This window comes from Gymnogyps californianus, unplaced genomic scaffold (genome assembly GCF_018139145.2).
Source record: "Gymnogyps californianus isolate 813 unplaced genomic scaffold, ASM1813914v2 HiC_scaffold_101, whole genome shotgun sequence".
Classification (NCBI taxonomy): Eukaryota; Metazoa; Chordata; class Aves; order Accipitriformes; family Cathartidae; genus Gymnogyps; species Gymnogyps californianus.
This window is the reverse complement of record NW_026113982.1, coordinates 55,524-78,167: the sequence shown is the minus strand read 5'-3', so window position 1 is coordinate 78,167 and position 22,644 is coordinate 55,524. Positions and strand designations below refer to the sequence as shown.

At 44.4% G+C, this 22,644-nt stretch overlaps 1 protein-coding gene across 1 annotated transcript in view; it reads left to right on the top strand.

Moving 5' to 3' along the window:
- Positions 1-20,061: 20,061 nt before the first annotated feature.
- Positions 20,062-22,644, top strand: part of LOC127027899 (vasculin-like) — a 40,348-nt gene continuing 37,765 nt past the window's right edge. The window contains exons 1-2 of the mRNA XM_050913763.1: positions 20,062-20,278; positions 21,070-21,137. The gene's annotated coding sequence lies outside the window, so the exon portion shown is untranslated. The remainder of the gene's footprint in view (positions 20,279-21,069; positions 21,138-22,644) is intronic.

The following is a 22,644-nucleotide window of genomic DNA, read 5'->3' as shown; positions in this document are numbered from 1 at the left end:
CTCTCCAGGCTACATGGCTTTACTGAGATGCTGACTTAAAAGTGTTACAAAACTTTGTTTTCATTTTGGGTTCCAAGCAGCCAATTACTAACTGCGACCAGAGCGCACATCTCCTTCTCTTAAAAATCAGGCAGGAGGTTAGTTACGTGAACATGAAGCGTTAGGAAAGCTACGAGGCAACAGGGAGTAACTTTGGGAAGGAGCAGGAAGGAGAGCGCGGCGTGCGGGTAGCAGGCTAGGTGCCGAGGCAGGAGGTGGGCGAGGACGAACCTGGGCTCGAACTCCCAAAGGAAGCCTGGGGGGAGAGGAGAGAGCGAGATGAGACGCGGGCTCCCTCCAGCCCAGCAGCAGGTAGGGGGTCTCCATTTCACGTCCCCTCCACCCCCGGAGCTGCCCCCTTTCCCCGCCGCCCCGCGCTCCCCGCCGGCCTCGCCCCCGGCCCTACTCGCCCCTCCATCCCGTTCACCCTCTCCCATTCCTCCTTCCCTCGCTCGCTCCCCGCCTGCCGCTCTCCTTTCCTCCTCCCCTGGCAGAAGCCCCCCAGGAGCCGCGCCTGTCCCGGCGCTCCCACTCCCTCCGGCCCTGGCGGGACATGACAGGGGCAGGCAGCGGGAGCTGGACCAGCCGCCTCTTCCCCGCTCCCAGCCCAGGGCTCGCTCCTTCTCCCTCCCGCCGGGCATTTCTCCATCGCCCGCACTGCGGCGGCGGCGTCGCCGCCAGCCCGTCCCGCGCCCCCCCGGGGCCCGGTGCGGCGGCCGCGCCCCCCTCCGCGCCCGGCCGCAGCTTATCGGCCGCCCGGGGGCTGCGAACCTGGCACCCGCGCTGCGCGGCACCCGCGCTGCGCGGCCTAGTCGCGCAGGCTCCTACTGCCCCGGCGCTGCCGGCCACCTCGCCGGCCGCTCCGCGCCGCCGAGCCACCCCAGAAGCGCCTTACGGGGATAGCGAGGCGGGCGCGGGGGGCCTGCCGGCGGCGGGGCCCCACGGGGAGCCAGCCGAACCCCAACGCCCCAGCCCGCTTTCCCCGCTCACCTCCGCCATATTGGGACGATCGGGCTGAGCAACAGCGCTGCGCCGAGTGCCCGGATGGGGCCGCTAAGCCAATGGCAGCCGCCGAGCTCCAGCCGGAGCCGGCCAGGAAGGGAGGGAGCTAGAGGGGCCAGCGGGACCGGGCTGGGGCGGCGGAGGCGGAGGCGGCGGCAGTGGCAGTGTCGGGACCCCGCCTCCAGCGGCGCCGCGGCCTCCCGCTCCGGCTGGCGAGAGTGCTCTGCCCGCCCCGGCCCTGCCCCGCCCGGAGAGGGCGCTCGGCGCCCGCCGCGGAGCCCAGGCCTGAGGGGCGCGGTCCCGGCCGCCGCCCTCTCCCCGCCTCGCCGCCCGCCCGGGGAAGCCTCGGCCAGCAGAGGCTGCCCGTCCCGGGGTGAGGCGAGCGGGAGTCGCTGGGGCCCTCGCTGTGCTGCCTCAGGGGCCCTGAGGCCGGCTGGAGCCCAGGTAACTCAGACACCCTCTGGTTTCAGCGCCACGCCTGTCTGGATCAGCTTGTCTGTGACTGCCGCGACTTGCAGTCCTGTTCCGGGGTCGGGAATACTGTGCGGAAATGTTACCCCACGGCCGAGTGGTACCTGGTTGTGTGACCTGCTCTTCACTCCACATTGAACCCCTTCCTAGGTGCTGGTGTGGAGGAGGGCTAGCAGTTATGCTAACACCTTACATCCTAAGTGTCTGAAGCAGGAAACAAAATGTCAAAGCCTTCAAACCTTGCTGTTGTTGATTGCCTGCTGTGGGTTAAACAGAGAAAGTGAAATTTACTTTGCAGTGGATATTGTATCTAAAAGTTGAGGCGTTTTATGTACAAAGTAATATCTGTTCCATTTTTTTAGTGGTATTTTTTGTCCCAGTACACAGGAAGTGGGAATCTGGCCGTTTTCAGCTTGATCCCAGGCTATAAAGACTCATGCTTTTAACTTTGGAATTACGTGTTTCTGCTTCTGGCCAAAATAGCATCTGCCATACTTGCTATATCGAATATTGATCTGCTGGAGGGGTGATGTGCGTCACAGTGACACACAGTTGCAATAGTGCCCCAGACTGTGTCCCATCCAGAGAATTCAGGAGGCTAAAGGCAGTATCCTGAAGTGAACAGTTTCTTTGGATGCGTCCTAAATTGGGTTTACAGACAGTGCAGAGATCCCAAGCTAGGTACTTAAGTAATGGAGCTCTATACTGTTTAATTTATTCTGCTGTTGCTCTGAGAAACAGAGTAAATTAACTTGTGTCACGTGCTGCACTGCTGAGTCTAATCTACTTCCAGTATATAAACTGTTCGCGTACCTCCAAACTACACAGCAGCCTAAGATGTAGACATACCTGCTCTTGATGTACCTAGGGGTAAGATGTTCACAACATAAAAATCCCAAGACTTTGCAGAAACATTTTTTAGGAAAGTTGTCACAGTCACAAGCAGCTCCAGCAGTACCTCATCCTCTGATCCCTGATCCGTCTTTGCTTTTTTCCGAAGTTGTATACACAGATTAGGGAGTTATCAGGTTAAAATGATCAGCGACAGACAGGCTATGTCAGAGCACACTGCATGTACTCAAAAATTAAGGAGGATTTAATACTTTCCACCTTTGACTGATCTGGAATGCCATTATAACCCACTAATGCTCCTTAGCATTTTTCAGTTTTGTTCCCTCCAGATAGAGCAAACCCAGTTCCTATCTCAGTTCCCTTGAAGCCTCAGCTCTGGTAAGGCAAAATAGCTTCCCATGAACACAGAATGTGTAACACATACACAGACCTGTTCATCTAATCAATATAATAGCACAGAAAGTGCAGCAGGAAGAATCTACAATTCAGGGAAGTACATATTTGCTACTATACACATTTTCTCAATAGGAATTCTCCCCGATTTGGATGCAATTAGCTATTTCCTAACTTATGAAGTAGTTTACTTCACAGTCTTTCAACTGTTTAATGTGATTAAGTTTTTCAGTTGTGTGCAATTTTACAGAGAAATCTTCTGCTGTTAATTTGCCACTTAAAAACTTTTATCAGATTTAGATCAAAGGGAAAGTTTTTAATTATAATTCAGACCACTTTGATAAAATAATATGAACTCATAGCTCTACCACAGCAGGTCATTAGGTGTGTTCCAGAGCTGTTGTATAAGTTGCAGCAAGGATTCTGGAAAAACTACAGTGTTCAGAGTTGTAGTGGACAGGGGGCTGTAAGACAGGAAAAAAAAAAAGTAAAACTTACCTGGTTCTAAAGCGTATCAGTGATAAAACCGAGCATTTTCTTTTCTTGTCTTTTCCTGAGATTCAGTTTTGCACTTGGAAATTGCAGCTATACAGAAAAACTTACAAATATTTGCAGACTCCAATACCTACAAAAAAAAGGTTGGTGAAAAACTGGATCCTGAAGATTTGAAAAGGACTGCTATGATCTTCTATCTGAGTTGGGGCTGGATTTTGATAGCAATATCTATAGTGCAATTATGTTCTATGCTGTTACAACACGTTTTACCTCCCAGTGGTTTTCACTGAGTACAGATCAAGATAAAGAGTGAGGACAGTGAAGTTACTGCGTGTCCTGGTTTCGGCTGGGACAGAGTTAACTTTCTTTTTAGTAGCTGGTACAGTGCTGTGTTTTGGGTTTAGTGTGAGAATGATATTGATAACACTCCGATGTTTTAGTTGTTGCTAAGTAGCGCTTATCTTAAGCCAAGGACTTTTCGGTTTCCCATGCTCTGCCAGCAAGCAGGTGTGCAAGAAGCTGGGAGGGAGCATAGCCAGGGCAGCTGACCTGAACTAGCCAAAGGGGTATTCCATACCATGGAACGTCATGCCCAGTATATAAACAGGGGGGAGTTGGCCGGGCGGCGCGGATCGCGGCTCGGGAACTAACTGGGCATTGGTCAGCGGGTGGTGAGCAATTGCATTGTGCATCACTGGTGGGGTTTTTTTTTGTTTGTTTTTTTCCCTTCCTCCCCCTCCTTTTTTGTTATATTCCTTTTCATTACTATTATTATTATTATATTTCATTATTACTATTGTTAGTATTATATTTTACTTTAGTTATTAAACTGTTCTTATCTCAACCCACGAGTTTTACTTTTTTTCCCCTCTTTCCTCCTCCTCACCCCACTGGGAGGGGGAAGGGGGAAGCGGCTGCATGGTGCTTAGTTGCTGACTGGGGTTAAACCACGACAGCCTTTTGGCGCCCAACGTGGGGCATAAAGGGTTGAGATAACAACAGATCTGACCAGAGCGTGTTAAAACGAATTTGTTATTTGTTGTATTGTATTAGTTTAGTGGTCGCCGGTCACAATGTTGGGTTATTGGCTCTTAGAGTTGTGGCATTCGTTCTTAGAGGTGTGTTATGTATCACCTCACTTGCCGTATATAGTCCCTGTGCTGCTGCTTATCACCCATAAGGTGAGGTGGATTAAGGTTTTCGCTTTGCTTTACTATGTAACACTGGTTTATGGTACAATAAAATTATCAGTTGTGGGACTAATCCGGTATTTGTACTCAGCATTGCCGTTATCTCCGTACTTCGGGAGCTATCTAGCGGAAACTGTTAATAATTACACCCTTTACCTTTTCTCCTTGGAGAGCCAATCTATGGGGGAGACACCTTCCTTCACCTTCCCCTCCTCCTCCTCCAGGCTAATTACAATAGTGTTTGAGAATTTGGAAAGTTTTGAATATCCTTGGAATGTTGAAACTAACATGGTTCTATTGCTAGGAACTAGCATGTTCCTGAATGTGGTTCAGGTCTTGTTCAGGGTTAAACAACTATTTAAGAGGACCACCCAGAGATCTGCCCCAAGGCTGGAGAGTTATGAGTGGCAGGGTGTGTGGGGTAGCATGGGCAAATGCCTAGGATGGTGGGCACCTCCAGTGTTTTGCAACTTCACCCTTGAACAAGTGCAGAATCCTGAAAAACTAGTAGAACATTTGGAAAAAGTATGCTGTCACCCCGAAAATTCCAGGGAGACACAAATCACTGCAATGTGCTGGGGCCTGGCTCATGCCTACCAAGCTCTGTTTAACATTATTCAAGGGGAAGCAAAGGTCTCTGGATCTGACAACAAGATGACAGCCACTGCAGCCCCTCCAGCCCCGGCGACAGGCACTGCAGCAACTCTGACCCCAGCAACAGGCACTGCAGCCACTTCGACCCCCGTGACAGACACTGCAGCCACTTCGACCCCCGTGACAGACACTGCAGCCCCTCCGGCCCCGGCAACGGGTACTACGGTTACTGTAACGCCTGTGACGGGCACTGCAGCTGAACCAGAGAACCAACCCATGCCGGTATCAGTTGCCCCTGTACAGAAGAAGAAATACTCAAAAAAGACAGCTCGCTTAGCAAAAGATGAAGGTGAACCAGGGTCGTCACGAGAACAGGAGGAAGAGGCAGAACCAGAGGTAATCACCCAATCCCTATCCCTGAGTGAGCTGCGAGATATGCGAAAAGACTTCAGCCATCATCCAGGCGAGCACATCATCACCTGGTTGCTCCAATGCTGGGATAACGGGGCCAGTAGCTTGGAATTAGAGGGTAAGGAGGCCAAGCAACTGGGATCTCTTTCGAGGGAAGGGGGTATTGACAAGGCAATTGGAAAAAAAAGACAAGCCCTCAGCCTCTGGAGGCGACTTCTATCAGGCGTGAGGGAAAGGTATCCCTTCAAGGAAGATGTTGTATGTCACCCAGGCAAGTGGACCACCATGGAAAGAGGTATCCAGTACCTGAGGGAATTAGCTGTGCGGGAGATGGTTTATTATGACCCAGATGATGGGCAGTTACCCACAGATCCAGATGAAGTCCAATGTGCACGACCCATGTGGCGGAAGTTTGTACGAAGTGCACCGTCATCATATGCCAATGCATTGGCAGTAATGGACTGGAAAGACGAGGAGGGACCAACAGTAGATGAATTGGCTCGCAGACTTCGGCAATACGAAGAAAGTCTCACTTCCTTCCTCGTCTCGGCTGTGGAGAAACTGCCAGACATACTAGCCAAGAAAGTGTCCCGAGAGTTCCAGCGATTTGAGGATAAGTTCTGCCTCCCACCTGCACGGACCAATATCTCAGCTATTAGGAATAAGCGTCCCTCTGCTCAAGAGAGAGGAGATAGAAGGTACACCTCACGGGGTATCCTGTGGTCTTACCTGCGTGAGCACGGAGAGGATATGATGAAGTGGGATAGAAAACCTACCTCAGTGCTAGATGCACGGGTACGTGAATTGCAAGGAAAAAAAATCACAAATGAGGGTTCTTCCAGGAAAATTGTTGCTTCAGGCTCCAGTGAGCACTGTGAGCGGTGTGGCAGACAGAGTGGAAGGGCTGATCTTACTCCTGATCCTATGAGAAGAAATTCTAATCCATTTTTACAAAGAGTGAGTGGAGAATCCTATGACCAGGACTAGAGGGGCCCTGCCTCCAGCCAGGTGGAGGAGAGGGACAACCGGGATTACTGGACTGTGTGGATTCGATGGCCTGGCACATCAGATCCACAGGAGTATAAAGCCCTAGTAGACACCGGTGCACAGTGTACTCTAATGCCATCAAGTTATAAAGGGGCAGAACCTATTTGTATTTCTGGGGTGACAGGGGGATCTCAACAGCTAACTGTATTGGAGGCTGAAATAAGCCTAACTGGGAATGAGTGGCAAAAACACCCCATTGTGACTGGCCCAGAGGCCCCATGCATCCTTGGCATAGATTATCTCAGGAGAGGGTATTTCAAGGACCCAAAGGGGTATTGGTGGGCTTTTGGTATAGCTGCCTTGGAGACAGAGGGAATTGAACAGTTGTCCACCTTGCCCGGTCTCTCTGAGGACCCTTCTGTTGTGGGGCTGCTGAGGGTCGAAGAACAACAGGTGCCAATCGCTACCACAAGGGTGCACCAGCAGCAATATCGCACCAACCGAGACTCCCTGATTCCCATCCATACGCTGATTCGTCGACTGGAGAGCCAAGGAGTGATCAGCAGGACTCGCTCACCCTTTAACAGCCCCATATGGCCAGTGCGAAAATCTAATGGAGAGTGGAGACTAACAGTAGACTATCGTGGCCTGAATGAAGTCACACCACCGCTGAGTGCTGCTGTGCCAGACATGCTAGAACTTCAACATGAAATGGAGTCAAAAGCAGCCAAGTGGTACGCCACAAGTGATATCGCTAATGCATTTTTCTCAATCCCTTTGGCAGCAGAGTGCCGGCCACAGTTTGCTTTCACTTGGAGGGGCGTCCAGTACACCTGGAATCGACTGCCCCAGGGGTGGAAACACAGCCCCACCATTTGCCATGGACTAATCCAGAATGCACTGGAACAGGGTGGAGCTCCAGAACACCTGCAATACATGGATGACATCATCATATGGGGCAACACAGCAGAAGAAGTTTTTGAGAAAGGGGAGAAAATAATCCAAATCCTTCTGAAAGCCGGTTTTGCCATAAAACAGAGTAAGGTGAAGGGACCCGCACAGGAGATTCAATTTTTAGGAATAAAATGGCAAGATGGACATCGTCACATCCCAATGGATGTGATCAACAAAATAGCAGCTATGTCTCCACCAACTAGTAAACAGGAAACGCAAGCTTTCTTAGGTGTTGTAGGTTTTTGGAGAATGCATATTCCAAATTATAGTCTGATTGTAAGCCCTCTCTATCAAGTGACCCAGAAGAAGAACGATTTTAAATGGGGCCCTGAGCAACAACAAGCCTTTGAACAGATTAAACGGGAGATAGTTCATGCAGTAGCCCTTGGGCCAGTCCGGGCAGGACCAGATGTTAAAAATGTGCTCTACACCGCAGCCGGGGAGAATGGCCCTACCTGGAGTCTCTGGCAGAAAGCACCTGGGGAGACCCGAGGTCGACCCCTAGGGTTTTGGAGTCGGGGATATCGAGGATCTGAGGCCCGCTATACTCCAACTGAAAGGGAGATATTAGCAGCATATGAAGGAGTTCGAGCTGCTTCAGAAGTGGTTGGTACTGAAACACAGCTCCTGTTGGCACCCTGACTGCCAGTGCTGGGCTGGATGTTCAAAGGGAAGGTCCCTTCTACACATCATGCAACTGATGCTACATGGAGTAAGTGGATTGCACTGATCACACAACGAAGTCGAATAGGAAATCCCAGTCGCCCAGGAATTCTGGAAGTGATCACAGACTGGCCAGAAGGCAAAGATGTTGGAATATCACCAGAGGAGGAGGTAACGTGTGCTGAAGAGGCCCCAATGTATAATAAACTGCCAGAAAGTGAGAGGCAATATGCCCTGTTCACTGATGGGTCCTGTCGCATTGTAGGAAAGCATCGGAGGTGGAAGGCGGCTGTATGGAGTCCTATGTGACAAGTTGCAGAAACTGCAGAAGGAGAAGGTGAATCGAGTCAGTTTGCAGAGGTGAAAGCCATCCAGCTGGCTTTAGACATTGCTGAATGAGAGAAGTGGCCAATACTTTATCTCTATACTGACTCATGGATGGTGGCAAATGCTCTGTGGGGGTGGTTGCAGCAATGGAAGCGGAGTAACTGGCAATGCAGAGGTAAACCCATCTGGGCTGCTGCATTGTGGCAAGATATTGCTGCCTGGCTAGAGAACCTGGTTGTGCAAGTACGTCATGTAGATGCCCACGTACCTAAGAGTCAGGCCACTGAAGAACATCAAAACAATCAACAGGTAGACAAGGCTGCTAAGATTGAAGTGGCTCAGGTGGATCTGGATTGGCAGCATAAGGGTGAATTATTTATGGCTCGGTGGGCCCACGACACCTCAGGCCATCAGGGAAGAGATGCAACATATAGATGGGCTTGTGATCGAGGGGTGGACCTGACCATGGACACTATCACACAGGTTATCCATGAATGTGAAACATGCGCTGCAATTAAGCAAGCCGAGCAGTTAAAGCCTCTCTGGTATGGAGGACGATGGCTGAAATATAAATATGGAGAGGCCTGGCAGATTGACTACATCACACTCCCACAAACCCGCCAAGGCAAGCGCCATGTGCTTCCAATGGTGGAAGCAACCACCGGCTGGCTGGAAACATATCCCATGCCCCATGCCACCGCCCGGAACACTATCCTGGGCCTTGAGAAGCAAATCTTATGGCGACACAGTACCCCAGAAAGAATTGAGTCAGACAACGGGACTCATTTCCGGAACAATCTTATAGACACCTGGGCCAAAGAGCACGGCATTGAGTGGGTGTATCACATCCCCTATCATGCACCAGCCTCCGGGAAAATCGAGCGATACAATGGATTGTTAAAGACTACATTGAGAGCAATGGGTGGTGGGACTTTCAAACATTGGGATACACATCTAGCAAAGGCCACCTGGTTAGTCAACACTAGAGGATCTGCCAATCGAGCTGGCCCTGCCCAATCAGAACTTTTACCTACTGTAGAAGGGGATAAAGTCCCTGTAGTGCACATAAAAAATATGCTAGGAAAAACAGTCTGGGTTACTCCCGCCTCAGGCAAAGGCAAACCCATTCGTGGGATTGCTTTTGCTCAAGGGCCTGGGTGCACTTGGTGGGTGATGTGGAAGGACGGGGAAGTCCAATGTGTGCCTCAAGGGGATTCTGCAGATGTGGAAACTAAGGCACAGAAAAGTTAAAAAACTCAGCCAAAGTCTAAGGCAGGATTTCTGGCAGAAGTGAAAATCAAAACAAGACAATGCTGATTTGAAGCTATTGCATCACCTTTGTAGACTGAAGTTTGTATTTCAGGGATTTCAAGTTCTGAGTTATTTTCCACTTATTTACAAATACCAGGAGTTTCTAATAGCAACATGCAAAAATGCCGCTATATAAGAGTATAAGTATCACGTTGGGCGGGTGTCCAGTAGGAAGGAACCATATCTCTAAATTCCCAATTCTGAACGAATAAAAGAGGGCCTCTGAAATTTGTTCAGAGGGATCTGGAAAAAAGCATAACATTGCTCCAGGAAGACAAGTCTGAGAAAATATTTCATTTGCACTTGACCCTATTCACAGCCTTTCATACCATTAATTTCTTTGTATTTTTTTTTTCGGCAAAGTTTCAGATGACAGAACCATGCAACAGATAGGAGAAACCTCTGCTGCCCATTTTTGTCCATGAAGGGAAAAATAGAGAAAGAGGAGCAGCTGAGAAAGAGGTAGATTTCACTCTCTAACTTTTTGCATTTAACCTTCTTAGAATACTAGAGCTTTGCTGGGGCGTTTCAGCCTGGTTTAAACATGGATGGAACTTTCTGCTAATCAGAAAGCTGTTTTTAGTCTTTCTTGAAAATTCTTGTAGGTGAATCTTATTTTGGTCATATGTGATATAATTTTTTCTCTCTAAGGCTGATTGGTAATAAAGGTAAGGAACTGCAAAAGCTGAGCCTACTGTATCAACCTTGACAGTAGTTCTTTTTGGAGATCATGTCACAAAACTCAGATGATCTTTGAACTGTGAGTTATATCCCATAGTGTTTAGTATATATGACAATATCTAGGCTTCTAGTGGTTCTAGCAAACAGATCTAAAAAGTGGTATAGGTTTGTGTCTTTTTTTTGGGGGGAGGGGGGAAGGGAGAGATTATTAATTAGATCAGTTAATATAGCTGGGAAGACACCGACAGACTTTTCTACATGCAATTCCTTCATCAGGTCTGTCTGTGTAGAGAAACAACACATATGTTGGGCCAGTTTTCTAAAGTAAGCCTCTGTAGTAACTACACATACTTTTAAGAAAGATGGTAGTTTGTACATTGTGGGCAAAACTTGCAGAAATTCCTTCCAAAATTGGGTTTGTTCACTTTACTTGGATGTGAAAAGTTTCTAAATGAATCTAGTCGTTAAAAAATGGGGGAAATAAAATGTCAAGTTGGTGCCAATACAGATTTTTTAAAGAAAAAGGGATAACACAAATAGAATTGGCTGTGAAATTAACCTGCATTAAAATATGAGATCTGCTCATATTTAAGTATGTGCAAGATCCTATCATCGTGCTGGTCATCTGGTCTCCTTATTTCAAAATTAACATGCTCTAAGTTCACAAGTTAGCTAGGTGCATTTTAGGGAAAATACAGGAATTTAATTTTATAGAGAAAAGGGTAGGGTAAAGATAAGTAGCTTATGAAAAAATAGTAATTTAGTATTGTATGTTCAGTTCATAATTCCTTCAACTTGTTCCTTTTCATCTAAATTGTTCCTTGTGATTAACAGTTATTATTTTGAGCTCTTTGTGAAATTTAGAACAGTGGGTATTCACTTGCTGTTATTTCACTTTCCTGGATGGAACAGGGCAGAAGTTGAGTATATTTAGGATTTACTTGCTTATTATTTTAGAGAAGATGTATAGCATGACTTTATCCTTCAACAGAATAAATGTCATGTAGACAGCATTCATTTGGGACATATTTGAAGAACAGTTGCACACTTTTAACATCAATTCATTAGCTGGATAACTTACATGAAAGGAATACTGCTTAATGGAGATACACCATTAAAAATAGTTTCATATAACCCTTGGTTTAATACCACCTGATGTTTCTGAAACACCTTCTTAGAGACGGATGCTTTTACTGTTAAAGGGGAAAAAGCTACTATTCAGGCTATTTTCAGTTACAACATGGGTGAAAAACTTGAAATGGAGAAGCTGTTCTTTTAAAAGCTTGATTCTTAATAGTCTTTTTACCTTCCAATTAGTATAACAAAAGAATGGCCTCTGAGTTCTTATCCTGGATTTTCACTAGTGTCACCAAGATATTGATTCTTTCAGATAAAAACAGTCATTATCTTGAGATAAAATGATCAATTAATTTCAATAATATAGGTCAAATTTATACTTATGTATAATTCAAAATTAATACCTAGGTATTGCTTCAAAATATGAACTATTACCTACAGCTTTATTGAAGTTTTTGCCTAGAATGCTGCTCCCATCAAAGTCAGTGGTAATTTTAATATTACAGTTCTTCAGAAAAGAATGAGTCAACAAGCACTTGTGTTTTAATTTTCAGAGCTGTTTAGCACTTGTCAGTTGTATTAAAGTACACTGGACGCTGAGATGCTCAGAACTCTTGAAAAATCAAATAATTAGTGGTTATACATCCTATGATGCAAATTATAATGGTCATTTCTTTAATACAGTCAAATCCCATTGTCTTATTTGTGTAGGTAGACACACTGAAATCCTGAAGCAATTGAAAAAGTCATCTTACCTTCCTTTCCTGGAAGGGATAATAGATATAAATAGACAAGCACAGATACTTTATACTAGAGTTCATCGTATTACTGAAAATGATAACGACTAGATGTTGCTATGTACTTTTGTATAATGCTTACATTCTTTTAATTTTGTTACTTAAAATGTTTCATATTGTGAACATGCAGCTGAAAGATATTTAAAACTTTGCAACAAGGACTGTTTATTTGAACTGAGGAATTCTCACTGTGTTTGGTATCTGATTGTACAAATACTCTGTTGAGAAGAACATACATTAGAATTGGGTTTTTATTATTAATATTAGGTAGCCATTTTCTTTCTAGTTTTTAAATATTGGGCTCACTGCATCTGAAGCTTTCTGGATCAAATCTGTATTAATCAGATTTTAAACCTGTTATATGAAAATTTTGATTTTTGTCCTTCTGCCTGATTCTTTGGTTCAGATCGATTGTATATTTGGCACACTGGGTTTTTAGTACAAGGTTAAGTATTTTGTACATCTTCATGAAGTGGCACAAAAATGTGTAATAGTAAGGAATTAAATATGTTTCCATATTTTTCTTTAATATTTGCTTAATTAATGATCTGAGTGTATAATATACTCGCATAAATATCTTGTATTCTACTCCTAGAACAAATGAAAGTCAAAGACATTTCAAGTGCCTGCCAAAATACATTTTTAACTTTTGGTCTCATACTTCATCCTGTCATCCAAGTTTGTGCAGTAAATAATTTAATTTTAAATTAATTATACATTTTTCATATTAAAATGAGTTCTAAGACTTGTATTTAAATATTGATGGTTAGTATTTGGTGGGAGTTAAAATGTTTCTGGTTTTATTTCTTATACCTCAGCATTTCCCATACATTTTTGTTTCACTGTATTTATTCAATGCTTTCATATACTGATATAGACAGTCCCTGAATATGGAATGAGCTATATCTCTTCACTTATCTCACAGTCTGTAGTCTGATCTACACCAAACTGAACCTTAAATTACATATAGTATTCAGAATACTAAATTTGGATGAAAGTGCTAAATGAGTTTTTATTCTCTTCATCAAACTACCCAGAGGTATGTCAGTCATTCAAAACCAGTAATTCTTAGCTTTGTTGTTAAATTTCAACTGTTGTCTAAATTCCACATGAGTTACCCTTTGCTTATATCATGGTTCACTGAAAGGACTTTTTAAAACATGTGTGAGCATCTGTGGCAAAAATGTTGGCCTACTTTTCCAAGTTTGCTTAACAAAAGAGAACTGTTCATATGGAGATATCTTTTTTTTCTATATTAATTTCCAACTTAAATGTCATCATAACCTCCTATAGTAGTTTTCCACAACAGACGTGTTCTGCTCAGCCTACCTAGTTTCAGAAGCTGTTTCTGTTAAATTTAGATCGCTTTAATGCTTTAATGCTCTCACCCTCTTCTATGCTCTACATACTTCTGAAGATCCAGGTACAGTTTGGGTTCAGAAGACCAAATAACATGGTTTACAACAAAAATTGCTATAAATATTGCTTCACAAATTTACCAGTCTGGATATCTTCTGTCTTTCCTCTTGTTCTTCATGACAGACAATGACTATGTTTATGCTAGGATTTCTTCATCAGTAAAGGAAGATGTATGGTTTTATCAGTGTAGTTTAATTATTCCCCACACAAGCAAAACAACCTGTATTAGTAGAAGCATTGTTTTGCTGGTATAAACTCTGTGTATACCAGGAGAACCAGCCGGTATAGTTATGCTGTGCATGGCAGGAACCTCTTCACAAATCAAATTCACATGCCAGCAGGCTTAAAAATTAATTCCTTTAAATTAATCTTCACACACTAAGAATGGTCCTGTTGACTTTGCTGGAACTGCTTGAATGCTCATGACATGTAAACTAAAGTGCACTAAAAGAAGAGAGCTCTTGATTTGAATTCAGCGTGAGGTTTGCCACTGATCTCAGTAAGGTAAGGACATCACCTCAGCTGTTTGCAGGGTCAAAGCCTTGCTTTTCATGAAGTGGAAATGGCATTATACCTTCTTTTATGAAACAATTAAAGAGATATAAATCAAACCCATTTCCCATTACTAATTTCCCCAATGACTACCACAACTTTTCCTGTGATTACTAATATTGATGTGGTTATTGTCACAAGAAGGAAATAGAAGGATCATATATGAGGCAACACAAACAGAAACCTATTAGGAGGATTGATATTGATAAATTTATAATCTCCTGCTATTTATTGTGTCTCTCTTTTGATACCCACAATATATCATCATACTGGGTGCTATTGAAAGAAATTTAAAGAACAATGTAATCATCAGGCACAGTCAACATGGGTTCACAAAGGGAAAGTCCTGTTTAACTAATTTGATATCCTTCTATGATAAGGTCACCCGCTTAGTGGATGAAGGGAAGGCGGTGGATGTGGTTTTTCTGGATTTTAGTAAGACTTTTGATACTGTCCCTCACAGCATCCTTCTGGACAAGTTGTCCAACTGTGAGATGAGCAGGTACATGGTGCGCTGGGTGAAGAACTGGCTGAGCGGCAGTGTCGTGGTTTAACCCCAGCCAGCAACTAAACACCACGCAGCCGCTCGCTCACTCCTCCCCTCTCCCAGTGGGATGGGGAAGAGAATCGAAAAAAAGAAGTAAAACTTGTGGGTTGAGATAAGAACGGTTTAATAACTAAAGTAAAATATAATACTAACAATAATAATAATAAAATATAATAATAGTAATGGAAAGGAATATAACAAAAAAAAAAAAGAGAAAAGACAAGTGATGCAAATGCTCACCACCCGCTGACCGATGCCCAAGCAGTGATCTGCCCCTCCCAGCCAACTCCCCCCAGTTTATATACTGGGCATGACGTTCTATGGTATGGAACATCCCTTTGGCTAGTTCAGGTCAGCTGCCCTGGCTATGCTCCCTCCCAGCTTCTTGCACACCTGCTTGCTGGCAGAGCATGGGAAACTGAAAAATCCTTGACTTAGGATAAGTGCTACTTAGCAACAACTAAAACATCAGAGTGTTACCAACATTATTCTCACACTAAATCCAAAACACAGCACTGTACCAGCTACTAAGAAGAGAGTTAACTCTATCCCAGCCGAAACCAGGACAGGCAGGGCTCAAAGGGTTGTAGTGAATGGGGCTACATCTGGCTGGCGACTGGTCACCAGCGGTGTTCCTCAGGGCTCAATCCTAGGGCCAGTTCTGTTCAATATATTTATCAATGATCTGGATGCAGGAGTTGAATGCACCATTAGCAAGTTTGCTGATGATACCAAACTGGGAGGTGCTGTTGACTCTCTCGAGGGACAAGAGGCCTTGCAGAGAGATCTGGATTAGATTAGAGCATTGGGCAATCATCAATGGCATGAAATTTAACAAGTCCAAATGCCAGATTCTGCACCTGGGACGAAGTAATGCTGGGCACAAGTATAGATTGGGAGAGGAGTGGCTGGAGAGCAGCCCTGCAGAAAGGGATCTGGGGGTGCTGGTTGACAGCAGGCTCAATATGAGTCAGCAGTGTGCCCTGGCAGCCAAGAGGGCAAACCGCATCCTGGGGTGCATCAAACACAGTATAACCAGCCGGTCAAGAGAGGTGATTATCCTGCTGTACTTAGCATTGGTGCGGCCTCACCTTGAGTACTGTGTGCAGTTCTGGGCCCCACAATTTAAGAAGGATGTGAAGGTCCTTGAATGCATCCAGAGGAGGGCAACAAAGCTGGTGAAAGGGCTGGAAGGCATGTCCTATGAGGAGTGGCTAAGGACTCTGGGCTTGTCTTGTTTGGAGAAAAGGAGGCTGAGGGGCGACCTCATTGCTCTCTGCAGCTTCCTGAGGAGGGGAAGTGGAGAGGGAGGTGCTGATCTCTTCTCCCTGGTATCCAGTGACAGGACACGTGGGAATGGCTCAAAGCTGTGCCAGAGGAGGTTCAGACTTGACATTAGGAAGCATTTCTTTACCGAGAGGGTGGTCAAACACTGGAACAGGCTTCCTAGAGAGGTGGTCAATGCCCCAAGCCTGTCAGTGTTTAAGAGGCATTTGGCCAATGCCCTTACTAACATGCTTTAACTTTTGGTCAGCCCTGAAGTGGTCAGGCAGTTGGACTAGATGATCATTATAGGTCCCTTCCAACTGAACTATTCTATATAATGTATTGCAAAGCCAGAAGGTGCTCAGAATAGTTGTGCGGAGTGGAGGCTTTAGCCATAACTTGAATTGAAAGATCATTTCAGATCATTAATATAGCCTTAAGTGTGTGTTGTCAGAGTGGCCTGGAGATGCTTTATTGACTCTATACACTTAGTTTTCATGTTGCTTTGGGTTCACCTCATTTTATTTTCCTAAATATTGTTACCCATCATATTTTAGGATTGTATATGTCGCTTTGGGACTTGTATATGATCCCTGTGGTCAGAGCTTTTTTGGTATTACATGTGTTTGAAGCACTCAGCATAGTGATTCCTGGAGTCCTGAGATGTTTTTGGTGACTTTTCCTGGTTGAACAAACCTGTTAGCTTCTAGCTACTACTGCAACATATGTCTGATATGAGTTAAATTCATCAATGTGTAGGTTATAAATTACTATTTTGAAAAAGATTTTAATAAAGAAACTTGAGAATGTGGACAGTTTTGGTACTATGGTCCTAGTGACCATAGACACATCAGACTTGGCTCCATGTCTGGCACCATGGTTCACAGTTGGGCCAGGTAGCAGAGCACTGCCCTGCCTTTCCCGTTTGTGGTTTCAGGCTTGGCAACAGACTATGAAAATAACCAAGTGGCACGGGGTATGCTCCATCACCCTATGTGGAAAGTCTCACTTTTGCAGCACAGGTCAAAGTAAATAAAAGGCCAAACAATTTCAAGGATGAGGTAGAGAAAGGAGATTGCAACACAGTCAAGATTGTGATAGGCACCTAAAAACCCACCATTGTTAGAAATTGGAATTGGGGTTGACTAATCAGAATTGAGCTGAAGGCAAATAGCACTTTCCGATATTTTATCAATTTTTTAAAGATGAAACTCTCATGTGGTTTTCTACTTTCTAATTTTCTCAGTTGTTAATTTTTGCTTTCTAGTAATTTTATCAAATGATGAAAATGGGTTATTTTAAGAGCATATATATGTCTGCAAAATATATTAAAAAATACTACTATTTGTCAGGACTCTGAGACTTTTTTGTAAAAAATCAGCACATAATTTCAGTTCCTACAATAATTTAAATCTCATAGAGGAAACTGCCAATGGAAGAAAATACAGAATCAAATGCAGGCTCTAAAAACATTTGCCAGTACCCTTTCTAATGATATTTAAGCATAATTTTGTATATTTAATTTTTCACATAATTAACTACAAAATAATTTGACTTGCAATGGAAATGAGATTTCAAAATTGCAAAATGTTAATTCAGACATTTAGTTCCCAGGCTGCAAAAATCCATCATATTTCTTTCAAAAAGGCACACGTTGAATGAATGCACATACGTTAAACATATTTCCCCTCTTAAGTTTGTAAGTTGAAACGATTTCTATCAATTCAGTGAAGATGCTTTTTTTTTTTTTTTTTTGCTTCTTTAATGGTGATTATAGATTCTTACTCGCTTCAGGCCCCGCTAGCTCCGTGATTTAATTCTGTTGCATTTGCGAGCTCTGCTCAGCGTCGCTGAGATGCAAATGACCTTCGGTCTCTGCTCTGCCTGCAACTGCAGGCCCGCTGTACCCGCACTGCGCGCCCTGGGCCCGCGTCTCAGTTTCAGTGACCCGTTTCGGCACTACAGCGCTCAGCCCGAGCCGCAGCAGCTCGTACCGCCAGCTAGGGCTGCCGCTGCCTCCCGAGTGCCCGCCTTCTCCTTGGGCCGCTCTCCCGAGCAGCTGCTGGTAAGAGTGACGCTATAGAGCTGTGCCGCCGCACGGTTAATTACGGCGACGCCGGGGACTCCTGCGGGTGGGGTAGTGTGTGTGCTGGGGATTCCCTCACCACCCCGCGCGGAACGTTCGGGATTGTTCCCGTGACATCACGGCAGGGGGGCTCCCGCCAGCAGGGCGGGGTTGCACTCTCGGTGGCGGCTGGGAAGTTCCGCCCCAGACGCCCGTGGGGTTGCGCGGCCGATCTTGCGAGGCTTGGGTGCGCAGAGGATTGCGGCTCGGAGCGGCGCCATTTTGGGAGTGAGGCGAGCGGGGGGGGGGTGGGGGTGTGCGCGCGCGGGGGGGGCGCACGCGCGCGCCGCTCTCGCGTCCGGGCTCCCACGGTTCTTGGGGGGCGGGAGGGGGCAGCCTCCACTAGGGGTGGCCTGGCGGTGGTGGGTCGGGGGCGCTGGGGCCGAGGGAGGAGGCGCGGAGGGGCCGTCCCGTTCCTTCCCTCGCTGTGAGGCGAGGCCCGCCCTCGAGGAGGGCAAGGGGAGCTGCCCCCGGCGCGGCGGCAGCTGCTGCTGCTGCTGCGTAGGGGTGGCGCGGCCCCCCTGGAAGTCAGGGCGAGTGCCTAGCACGGGCTGGCGAAGCCCTTCCCGGGGCCCGCCGCGGCGCCGCAACAAAAGGCCCGGTTGGGGCCGGGGGTCTGCCCGCGCACTTCACAGGCAGGCGGCCCCGAAGCGGTGAGGGTTCCCCCAGGGCCGCGCTGGGGGGTTCCCCAGGCGGCTCCCGCCGCTCCCCTGGGCTCGTTCTGTGCTTAAGCTCGGTGTCCCTGGCCCAGGTCAGCGCCTTCCTCCCCAGATGCCTCCTGCAGATCTATTTATCTTTCCCAATAAAATGAAAAATGCCCCTTTCCGGTTGTTTTTTATTCACGGAAATTAGAGACAGGAAAACGTTTTCACTGATAGTCTGCGTTCTCCGATAAATATGCCTGCTGCTTTCTCCAGGATGTGCGTGAATGTTTAACTGAGGCTTCTGTACTCGGGTTTGGCTTCCTGATTGCATGTGTGTTTGCTTTTTAAGATTCAGATTTATGTACTAGTCTAACGCCAATTCAGATTTCAAAAGGGAAAACTGATTGTTCTGGTTCTTTTTCCCGTAGGTAATTTGGGTTACAAAGAGAGTCCTGAATATTTGGAGCCTTTTGCTTCAACTGGTAGGGAGGAAAAAGGGGAAACCGTCCTGCACCAGTTGCTTCTTGTGAAAGGGGAGAAATATCGGACACTGATCTAGGATTATTTGTCCAAGTGTTTCCTCCTGAAAAGGCTTCTGAAACAATCATTAGGCATCTGAAGTGAATTGGAAGTTTGAAGTCATGAGCTTTTTCTTTCTAGCAGTGCAGAGCACTTCACCCTTGGATGCTTTTGTCCACGTGGCATGGATACACGACTAAATTTATCAAGTTCTGAATACTTCGGCTGCTAAAATAAAGTACTGTTTTGCTTTTAGTTACTTTTTTCTTCCAAGCAACGTTCTGAGTCATAGGCATAACCAGTTTTGTTAACTGGCTCCAGGTTAAATGCAGCCTGAGTCACTGTGTAGACGTTGCTGAAAAGTTTCATGGCAGATATTTTTACCCTTATTTTATTTTTTAGATTTTCTGATATAGTCTTCTGTCATTTTGCAATGAGACCTATTTTCTAAATGAAGTGTCTAATATAAATTTGTTTATAATTTTTTCTTTTATATTTTATTTAATATTTTTGTTGAAAAATGTTGTTGCCAATAAGCAATACGGTGGTATCCAGGTAGCTGTTGTTTACAAATGCCTCTGTTACCCAAAGCTAGGAAATATTCCTCAGTTCAGATGTGAAATTTGGATTTTTGGCTTCACAGTTTGTGGTGTAAAAAGTCTATTTATTTCACCTGTAGCTGATGCTTCTTATAGTGAAATGTACATGGAATAGACAAGAGAAGAAGCTGTCAGAGAGAAAAAAAAAAAGCTTCTTAAGGCAGAGACTTGGCAAATTTTGGAAATAGCCTTGTGGAATCTGTAAGTAAGAAGGATGGGTAGCTGATTTCTGTGAGGTCAAATCTATGTCAAACACCTACAAATGTAGTATTGATAAGAACCCTGGATATTATCTCGAGGAATACAAACTGGAAAAATATAAGTCACGCAGTGCTAACACCTTGTGCAGTCCTCTTGGATTAGGTAAGTGTTGTAGTGTTCATAAATCAATTTACACTTGAATAAACATTTTATTAGTAGAATGGTTAAACCAGTAACATTTACTGCCTAGAGGATGTTGGGGTTTTTTTTGGAGAACATTGAAATGAACTTGCAGAATCTAATTTTTACTTGCCATTTTTAATAATTAATGGAATATTTTTAAGAATTTGAAGAATACATGTATTACTACAAAGAGAAATTTGTAAGTATGAGTGTGATTTTTCTGGGAGATTAAAAAATATGTACATCTAGACTGAATCCGTAGGTAACTTATCCTTCATGTTAATATTGTAATCTCAACAATGAGCTGTCATACTTATTGAACAAGTCTGCTGGATGGCTTGTGCATCTCAGTCTTTCCATTTGCATTAGACATTTTTGCAGCATGAAGGTACTGATAATGTAGCATTGCTTTTTTTATTTCCTTCCACTGTTCTTTGTCACTTATGGAAGCCAGATATTTATTACCAAAATTAATTTACTGCTTATGCAAACTGGCTTTTTAATGTGTTGATATTTTAAGGTTGAGTTCAGAGTAATTTCCTATTCTGTAATGGGAATGAATGAGTCCGATTGGTTTGAAAGTATACCATAACAACCCCCCCCTACCTTTTTGGAAGTATTCAAAACAAAATATAGTGGTGAACTAACCAATTTTACATGTTATTGTTAGATGTATTGCTGCCCCCTTCCCCCTGTAGTGGTTAAATGTTTCTGAAGATAGATATAGTTTAAATGTTGAAATTAATATATTTACAATATATTTTTTGTAGGTTTGCTTTCAGCTGAATTACTACTGCCTCAAAGAAAATTAAGATGGACAGAACAACTTAATTCAAAAGTCAGTGGTAATTTTACTAAGTTCTCTCCCCCCTACCCCACCTTGATTATTCATAAAGTTTTAAATAATTAAAGCATTATTGGGTAGACTGTAAACTGAGTGTCTGGTAAAGGTGACACATTTACCTTAGTTGCGACCTTTTCCAAAATTTTTCAGAGCTTCTACAATACTGAAGTATTACTAATAGTGAGCTAATGAAAAAAATGGTTTTCTCTAAGGGCACTGCAAAGATGTTTGGGAAGATGGCTTGTGTTAAAGTCTTGTAGAAAAGTAATTTTAAGCATGTGAAACTGTGTCTAAAGATTACTACAGTGTGTGGTTTTGTTTTTTGTTTTTGTTTGGTTCCCCCCCCCCCCGTAACTTGTTATTTTGACCATAAATGAAAGACTTGCACCTAAATAAGTATTTTAAATTCTTAGGCTCACTGAAGTAGTTCTGTTCTGTGTGTTGTCTTGTCAGTATCTAAAAGTTGATCTAGCTTCAGTATTTTGCTTTCTTTGAATGGCTTTGCTGTTTTGTTATTTTAACTTCTATTTCAATTTTGCTCTTTTGAAAACATGGAAACTGTGGAACATGAATAGGAGTCTGTTTCTGTAATCTCTTGTGGCTGTGGCTTGGGGCTCTTCTACATCGAGTCTCAGTGTGGCTGGGATTGACTGAATGAACTGAACCACGTGTAAAGGAACCAAACTAATAGAATAATCTTCCTCGTTCTTTTAGTTGCGTTAGTCTGTGTTTTGCTTGAAAACACTTGGTAAATGGGAAGAATTCAGGTGTGAGTGGCCATTTCATTAGATTTTGTCTATTATATGGCCATAAACATAGTAATACAAGTACTTGCTTCTTAAATCATAGAAAAAGTGATGTCTGTCTTTTTTCAAGCGATTAACTTTCAGTGCTATGAGACACTTTTACCTCTTGACAAGAGGTTCTCACTGAAATCAAGGAACTGCATTCCTTTCACTTACTATTTTGGGTGACATCTTTATCTGGACTCTTTCTCTTCTGGATGTTTTGAAGAGTTTGCTTTTTAGCTTTATTAAATTAACTCTGTCTTTACATCTTTCTGGTTGCTGGTAGGATAATTCTTTTTTTCTTTTCACCGTGTTTGCACTTGGGAAGTGCAGTTGTTCTTATCTGTATGCATATGTATTTGACACAGATTCAGGCATGTTTTACAGCTGTGCCCTTGTACCCTAAGCAAAATTCATACTTGGATGAGGACCACTGAGGAGAAAATGCCTAGCATGCTGGTCCACTTTAATTCCTTCTTTAGATTTTTATTTCTATAATGCTGACAGTCTGTTAAGTGGTTTGCAGACAACTATGAAGATAAGGTCCTTGCCCCGGAGAGCTTATACTTTAAGCCTTGATGTAAACATAGCTTTTGTACTGGAATAACTGTCAGCAGCTTGGCTCTTTTACTGATGCGTTTATTCTGGTAGAATCCTAAAATGGGTACCTTTGTATTGAGAAATTGTCTTGAATGGTGTAGGCTGCTCTGCTG